We start from the raw sequence: 8,148 nt of genomic DNA, 5'->3' as shown, positions 1-8,148 counted from the left end.
ACTACCATCCAACTGTAACACATCTCTAACAATGGGTGCATATTTTATTTCCAAGGCATCAGCAACACACCTAGGGATCACTAAACTACTAGCCCCTAAATCAATCATAAAATTGTGGACTAGTTTATCCCCTATAATTAGAGAAACATAAAATGGAGGGAGTCTAACCTTTTTACTTTTTTATACCTCCTTTGATGGCTGTACTAGCCTTGTGGCACTTTCCATGTTGGGTGGCTAATCCTTTGGTTAAATACTTTCCAATTCTTGTTGTAGTAACCTCTTTTGCATGGATATAGTAGCAACAACATCCAACACAAAAATATTCACATTTTTCTTCTTCATTTTTTCTACCACACTAAATGGCATAGTACGTACTTTTGTAGAAGCCTTGGGAGCTGCATTTGTAGGAGGTTGAGATTCATTTGATTGATCATTTATTGCTTGTTCATGAGGTATTGTATTTGAAGTTAAGGCATGATTGGGAGGAGGATGGGTAGCATCTTTAATAGCTCTTCTTTTTCTCCTAGTGTTGTGAGCAATGGAATCCTGGTTTACATTACAATGTTCCTCCACCTGATGATTCATAAAGGAGCAATCACCTTGTCCTTGTATATACTAGGCATCTTTAAATTGGCCCTCCTTCTATGATTGTCCTATTGCAGGCTCTTGGATGGTAAAAACCAAATAAGATTTAGCCTTTTGACACATGCAACGAGCATAGGAGTAGTTATAGGAGGACAAAAATCCTGATCTTGGGCCATGTCTTTTTTCGGAACTATGGCCCTACTTTGGTTTACATTTGAGGTTGAAGCATGGCTATTCTACCTATTCTAATCAAAAGAATTGTTCCCATGATTATGATTTGGAGGCCTACCACTATTTAGAGTTTGATATTGCAATTGATGAGCCTTACTACCTTGACCTTTCTATCTCTCTAAAGTCACCACCTTTTTGCTCACTTTCTACATCACTGAGAAGCTATCCTCCAGCTTCTTTTCTTGGCCCTGCAATCCTTTATCAATGTTTAGCATCATAGACTGCATCATCTCCTTGATTTCATCTATTCCATTTGAAGATGTGGAAGATTGAGGGACTAGAGCAAGGGATTGTGATGTGGAAGTTGTGGGAAGAGGAGCCATTACTGGTTGGTGATTTGGAATGTCAGAGAAGAAAGGCATAGGAGGCCTTGGAGCTAGCTTACCTCCTTGTATTAGGATATTTTTTTACTTTATTGCTATTTCATAAGCATTAGGCAAGTTATCTTCTCCCATATTTTCGATTGTAGTGGCAATGTCACTATTAAAAGCTCTGAGGTAATGCAAGAAGGCATTAGCAAGGGTAGGCTTTACTAAAGTAGGTATTCTATCCCATGTCTTTTGAAATCTATAGTTGAAATTAGTCATACATTAATGGGGGGCTCTTTTTATAGTAGTCAACTATTCTAAAAGTGACAAGTGGTAATCCATCCCAATCTGTTATAGAACCATGAGCCAAATATCTATACCATTGTAGTGTTTTTCCTTTCAAGGATGAGGCTAGAAGCCTAATTGCAACATCATCTTCTGTAATACCATGGATATTGCAAATATTTACAACTTCTTGAATGTGTTCTAATGGAGAGATAGAAGTTTCACTAGTAAATTATGGTATACTTTTTGAGTGTATCTATTGGTATGTCATGTCTTTAGGCCAGTAAAAGAGGACTCTCACTGTTAAAGGTGAAAAAATCATGAGCTCTAGGCTGTGCCATATAGACAAGTGATCTATTGATATATGCTGATGGCAATCTAGGCTGAGATCTCATAGCAGGAGGATAGAGATGGATCTTGCAGGTGTATTTGTTATTACTGCACTCCTGACTAGTGATAAAGATACTCTAGTCTTCCTTCTTCTAGGATTTGAAAATGAAAGCTCTTGGTGCTGAAATTTACCTCTAGAAGATGCCCTTGTTTCAGCTTTGGGCATGAATTACTGCAACTTTAGTCTAGAACCAAATGTATTTGAAGCTCAGAGTCCCCAAGTACTTGAAGAATGAATCCCTTGAAGGATTAAACATTGAAGCCAGTACTATCTCCTCGGTATTAATCTTGAAATCTTCCTTTTAACACAAGTAGACTTGAAATTTTTTGAATACAGTCCCACCGAGTGTGCCAAAAATTGTTGTGACAAAATTTTGTACCCTTATCAAAAGTTTTTACCTAAGGACAACCTTGTGAAATATGGAAACAACCTCCAAGTTGTGGGACTTGAATTATGAGGTTGAGTCTCTGGAGAAGGCTGGCTTCCTTTACTATTAGGGTGCACCTAACTACTCTTGGAGAGGAAAAGGGAGAAGGAATGCATGAAAGAAAATCCACCTACTCTATCTTAAGGGGGTGATGCACCAAAATAGAGTGTTCAAACAAATCTCTACCCATACATGCACTATTGAACCATCATGATACCAAGAGATATACACATCCAAACTTGCTTTAATCTAACAATCACATGCATATCAGAAAGATCCAAATGAATGACACAAGGAAAGAGAGGATTTACTTATATACCATTCATAGGCCAAAAGAGATACAATCATGCGAGATTGTAGATGTTTACAATACACCAATGAGAGGCAAATAGTTCTTGCACTTCACATCAATGCTTGAAAGAGATAAGAATGTCATACAGTTTAGAGGCAAAGGGAATTTATAGTGAGCTTACAGAGAAATATTAGAGAAAATAGAGAAGAGTCGACCAGTCCAAAATCTACAAAAATTGCCTTTATAGCTTAGGCATAACTAAGATGTTCTCTAACTAAAGTTACCCACAACTGCTGCCATTAAGTCTTGATAAAGATCTAGAGAAAATTTGATCTGGGCACAGATTTAGATACAATAAAATCTAATATTTTGTTAAAATAGGACCTTGATAGAAATGACACCATTAAACCATTATGACCAAGTAGATGGATAAACTAGGGTGGTGGAGTGTTCTCCTTCATTTACCAAGCCCAGTGTTCACTCAAGAGTGGTTAGAATCGATCATGAAGATCAGATTGTGTCAGAAAACTCGATTCCCCTTGTTTTTGGTTCATCAATCAGCAAATTCAATAGATCAACTAAATCTTGCCATCAAGATGAGCCATGTGGACCAATGATTTGATTTCATTTTGTCACCTCGCAATGTCTCCACATGGTTGACCACATTTGCTCAACTAACTGTGCCACCTCCTCAAAACCTTTGACTGTGACAGTCTCCCAACTACTAGCCTTAACTATAAATACCTTAGCCAAGCCCACTAGGACACATGTCCTTTAGGTGCTTTCCCACATTTTTTAATTACCTTGCATCTTCATAATACTAAAAAGCATCGATCATTGATCTCTAAAACATCAATGATCGTGAAAGAAATTGGTTATACTATGCCTACCCACTAAAATTTATGGGCCCACGAAAACTTCGATAGCCACCTCTGTGACCTGGCCCCACAAGGACACATGACAACAATGCCCTTGTCCACATTCCATAATCTGCTCACACATTCATAATGCAAGGAAGTGCCAGCCCTTGATCTCTTTGCATCAAATGGCATACATAACCTGTACCCTTTGAACCTATGTGAATATCCTCCATGAATTTTCTAGGACATATGTCACTAGGGTGCTTTTTTGGAATGTCAAGAAGTTTGACAAAAGAGAGAATGTGGGAAAGTGGGCACCAATCAAAATGCCAACTCACTCAGTAGCTCTCCCCTCTATAGGCCACAAAAGAAGATGGACCCACCTGCCACACAGTGCATTTTGAATGTGGGAAAGCGCCCACCGTAGATCATGAAAGATCTAATGGCATTGAAAGTTGCGGGCCCACAAAAACAACTTAGGAAAGAAAAGAAATACCATAAGGTTTTAATTGTTTTATTTTTTGTATTTCACGGGCATTAAAATAATATAAAAGATGGTATGTGGCTATTGGGTGAGCTCAAGTGTTTGAATTCAAATTTTTGGTGAGAGGAAAATATGGTTAACAGTAGCCTCTTGAATTTTTCTTTTATTTGGATCAAATTCTTCTCTTCTATAACATGTATGTTAGAAGGGACATGTTGAAACTTGGATTTTTGAATTTATGCTTTTTTATTTTTGCATCCAATATGCTTTTATTAGCCCTGGTATGGAAATAAGAGCATGGATGACATGAAGGGATTATGGATGAAATGATAGAGTTTGAAGGTTGGAAGAGATTCAACGATGAGTGTCTTTGATGATCTAGCTTGTGGATTTCAGGGAATGGAATGATGGATGGGAATACAGGATATGGATGCATATGATTACCCAAAATGGATGGAGGGAATGAAGGATAAGGACTTAAAATAGATGGAAGTGAGGAAGAAGTAGGTCCCAAAATAGATAGAGATAATGGATGCATATTAGGTATATAAGGACCCAAAATGGAGGGTTGAAAAGAAGTAGTAGGATAAGGGCCCACAATAGATGTAGAACAATATGGATAGGAACTTTGGGGTGAAGATGGAAGGAATTGAGACCATGTGGGGATATAAGGGATACCAAAATCTAGAGATACACTTTTATTTCTTTTTTCAATATGATGTTCATTATTTGGAACACAAGATGTGAGTCCATTACTAGTTGAAGGAGTCAAAGCTTCAGATACAATAGTCATCATAGATTATGGGAGATGTATGATCATGAAGAAAAGGGGATGGAAGGATAGGATCTTGATTTGCATGGGTTGGTGGGAATGGATCTTGAGATGGAGTAGGTATGATGGTAGGATTCAGATATGTAGGGGATGATGACTGCTTTGTGAATGGTAAAATTGGATCATGTAGGGGAATAAGTTGGATAGTTGGATCTTCATGTGTGTCATGGGATATTTCAACATTCTTTGGGCCAACATCTTAAGTGAGGTAGATGGAAGGTATGATACGAGAAGTATGGAAGGTTTCATCAAGTGAGGTAGATGGATGGTAGGAGGTTCTATAATGGGGATGGATTGATGGGGGATGGACTCATTAGGTTTATTACATGGGATTTGGGTAATGCTAGGAGGACAAGATGTAGATGGGATCTAGAGGGATTCATTTGGTGGGAAGTAAGGGATAGAAGGGGTTTCATAAGTGGGGTGGATAAAATTGGGATGATAGGAATAAGATGATGTAAGAGGAATGATGGGTGTAGGAGATGGATTCTTTTTGGGTTTCCTTGTAAAATTCCTTGGAGATGTGTGTGTTGGAATAGAAAGAGTAAGGGGATTAGGGTGATGCATTGTGTAACTAGGACTAGTTGGAGGATTTGGAAAGTAGTTTGGAGGATATTGGGATGGTGGATTTGGATTAGGGATGTATCTACTAGCATTTTTTTGGGATGGTGGAGAATGGGATAGGAAAGTGGAGGAAGATGGAGGTATGACTGATGCATAAGAGGAATATGTGGGCAAGATATAGGAAGGAGGTGTGGATGAGTTAAATGATGAATTTCCCTTGTTAAAGGCATGAAAAGGGTTACTAGTGGGTATGCATGGAGGAATATTTGGATTTTGGAAGATGTTGGGAGAAATATCTCTAAGGCTTTCAATATACCCATCATAGTCAAGAAGATCTTCATCATCATTGGAATAGGATGAAGTGAGAGAAAGGGTGGGATGACCAAACTCACCATAATAGGATTGTGACATTATGTTTTGGGGATGAAGGATGAATATAGAAATGCAAATTAGGATAAGTTGGTAAGCTTAGATTAGGATTTGGATTCAGCACATGATAGGAGGAAAGATTGACTACAGAGGATATAGAAATGGGATGGGGAATGACCAAGAAGACTTAGCTAGCTTAAGATAAGGAATACTTGATGGAAGACATAGAGTGACATAAGAGAGGATGTAATTATGATGAAAATGTTGTGGAATTTTTAGATGAATCTCTGATGAGGCAATGACTACACTAAGTATGCCTTTCATTTGGGTTGAACAATTTACCACTGGATAAAAGCAAAGAAAATCGGACTCAGAGTTGTTGCAAATGGACTTTCTAACAACCATCTCAAAGGACATATGAGTGATCTCTTTAGCTAAAAATACTCAAGAACATCAAACACATCAATAACTCTATAAAGTTGTTACTAGGATATACAAGCTTAGCTAGGTGTGTCCTTGATATACACAAGGTACATGAGGCCCAAATCTATAGATGAAAGAAAATAATGTCACATAGATAGGAGGAGACGGTAACCCAAATCTTCACCTTCACTTCTCAGAGGTATAAAGTTATTTTGAGCTTAGCCAAGAATGACAAGATTATGCTTCAATAGAGGTGTCTTTTGATTCACCTCCTGATATTTATACTCTCCCAAAATGCTAGAGCTGAGGTCATCCCAAGGGGTGATGAAATCCCTAAGAAGGCCTCATAAAAATTGTAAAACAAGACCACATAAGTGTTATTGGGTTTAAAAGACACTTTTTCATTCCCAATTGATGATTTAGATTTTGTAATCTACAATTGAAGACATGGATGTTTATGACATACAATGTTCTTTTCCAACTTGACAATATCGTCAACATGATAAAGGTCAAGAGTTCATCAACATGATAAAGATTGAGAGTTCATCAACATAAGAAATTTATGCATTTTCAACATGAGAAATTCGATACGAAACAAGCCAATGAGTCAATTCATTTATGCATTGAAGATTGAGTGATTTCTTTTTAAGCCCCAAAGTTGAAGTGTGAGGTATAGAAATGGTTATTTGATCCTTGTCATTCAGGATTGTGTTTTTTTTTTAATCATGCATTCCAAAAAAAAACTTGATTTTAGTCCATGGCATTCAAGATTGAGCTAAGCAACATTCATTCAATGAAAGATTTTTTTAAACATTCAAGTAAATTCTAATAAAAATCTACAAAAAAACATGGTTAGGTGTTCAAGATGCTCAATTATGCAATGCTACAAAAAAAAGCAATTTGATTAGGCACCCAAAAATTTTCAAAATGGAAGCTTAACTATTAGAAAAAAAGTTTAAACTTTTTTTGTTCTTTTTGATAGGCATAAAAATGCTTAGAAAAATAACTATCCTACATAACCACCAAAACTCAAAATTTTATTTATACTCTTTTTTTTTAATAATAAAAACAATGATCCTAGAAGGAAAAAAGTGATCCCAAAAATAAAATAGTGATCCTATAGATAAAACAATGATCCTGTAAGTTTGAACAACAATCTCATCGCTTGTGAACACAACTAAGAGGTGACAAGATTGTAGTATAGAGAATTGATGAAACTGCAAAAGAAAATGGGCCCTGAGAAGAAAGTAACAAAGTGATCCTGCAAAACAACAATCCCATAGATTTATGAAATGTGTTCCTGCTAGAAAGTTTACTTGTAGGATTGATGGAAAAAGGAAAAAACTAATTTTTCTAGGCTTAGATATTTTGTTCAAGCATTCTTGTAGGTTTTACAACAATCCTGCAAGTAAAAGCTCACATTCTCACAAGAGGGTTAGTCAGCAGATTTGAGGGGGGTGGTTTTAATTGCACATGGCAATGGGGTTTGGAGTAGAGAGTGATCCTGCCTTTTTGGGGATATGTTCCTATCGGTTTAGGCCATGATGCTAGGGCTACAGGTTTACAATTTTGGGGCTAAGGTATTATGAAAAAAGGCTCTTGAAATGTTTCTTAAATTGGAATTATCTTTCACAGTTAGGAGTGCAATTTCTAATAACAGACCTTGGTGCCTAGAAAAATTTTAAAACACCACCTATCTTCACAAATAAGCACAAACCATTAGGTGGATTAGTTTAACAAAATAAACAAAAGAGCATGATTATGGTGACTCAAATGCAGGGTCCCACTAAGCATGCCAAAATGTATCACCTAATCTAGTAGTGCCATATTGAATACTAATACTAACAAAAGCATTCACAATACTAAAATAATTATCACTTATGATAGGACAAGGTTATCACCAAAAGGAAGACAATCCAAGAATGGTAAGCTCCTTGGGCATAACACATGATGATGAAGCTATGTTCTTGATGGATAGCAGATGTATGCTTATGTTGTGCTCAAGCTTTGAAAGGGTGGTTAAGTTGGGGGGGGGGGGGGGGGGGGGGGTGGCTGTTTACCAAGAGTGTACATGGATGAGGGTTTCAACAATGGAAG

This window comes from Cupressus sempervirens, chromosome 10 (assembly GCF_028749045.1).
Source record: "Cupressus sempervirens isolate cs-2001-9-10 chromosome 10, ASM2874904v1, whole genome shotgun sequence".
Classification (NCBI taxonomy): Eukaryota; Viridiplantae; Streptophyta; class Pinopsida; order Cupressales; family Cupressaceae; genus Cupressus; species Cupressus sempervirens.
This window is presented reverse-complemented; position numbering follows the sequence as displayed.